Genomic DNA, 273 nt, shown 5'->3' on the forward strand with positions numbered 1-273 from the left:
GGGAGGAAATAATGCGCTAACGTAAAGAGCATTTTGCAAAGAAGAAACAATATCAGACATTCAAAGGCACATTTTTTACACCTTTGCTAAGGCAGATATGAACTAATTCGCGGGGTAATTTCGGCCTCTGACATCGTAATGCTTGTCTGGCGCCACGCTGTCTGCGACGATCGCTGTCGGCCGGAGCCCAAGCGCCGGTCGCTCTCTGCGGGTGCCGTTATTCCCTTTCTTTCGTTAATGTTAGTTCTCTGGTAGTCTGTCTGTCTGCCCCCC

The 273-nt window shown here is 49.8% G+C and overlaps 1 protein-coding gene across 1 annotated transcript in view; it reads right to left on the minus strand.

Annotated features, from left to right (window-relative positions):
- LOC119582314 (flocculation protein FLO11-like) overlaps positions 1–273 on the minus strand; it is a gene marked incomplete in the record, with an annotated part of 8,613 nt that overhangs the window by 7,790 nt on the left and 550 nt on the right.

Source organism: Penaeus monodon, chromosome 15 (genome assembly GCF_015228065.2).
Source record: "Penaeus monodon isolate SGIC_2016 chromosome 15, NSTDA_Pmon_1, whole genome shotgun sequence".
Lineage (NCBI taxonomy): Eukaryota > Metazoa > Arthropoda > Malacostraca > Decapoda > Penaeidae > Penaeus > Penaeus monodon.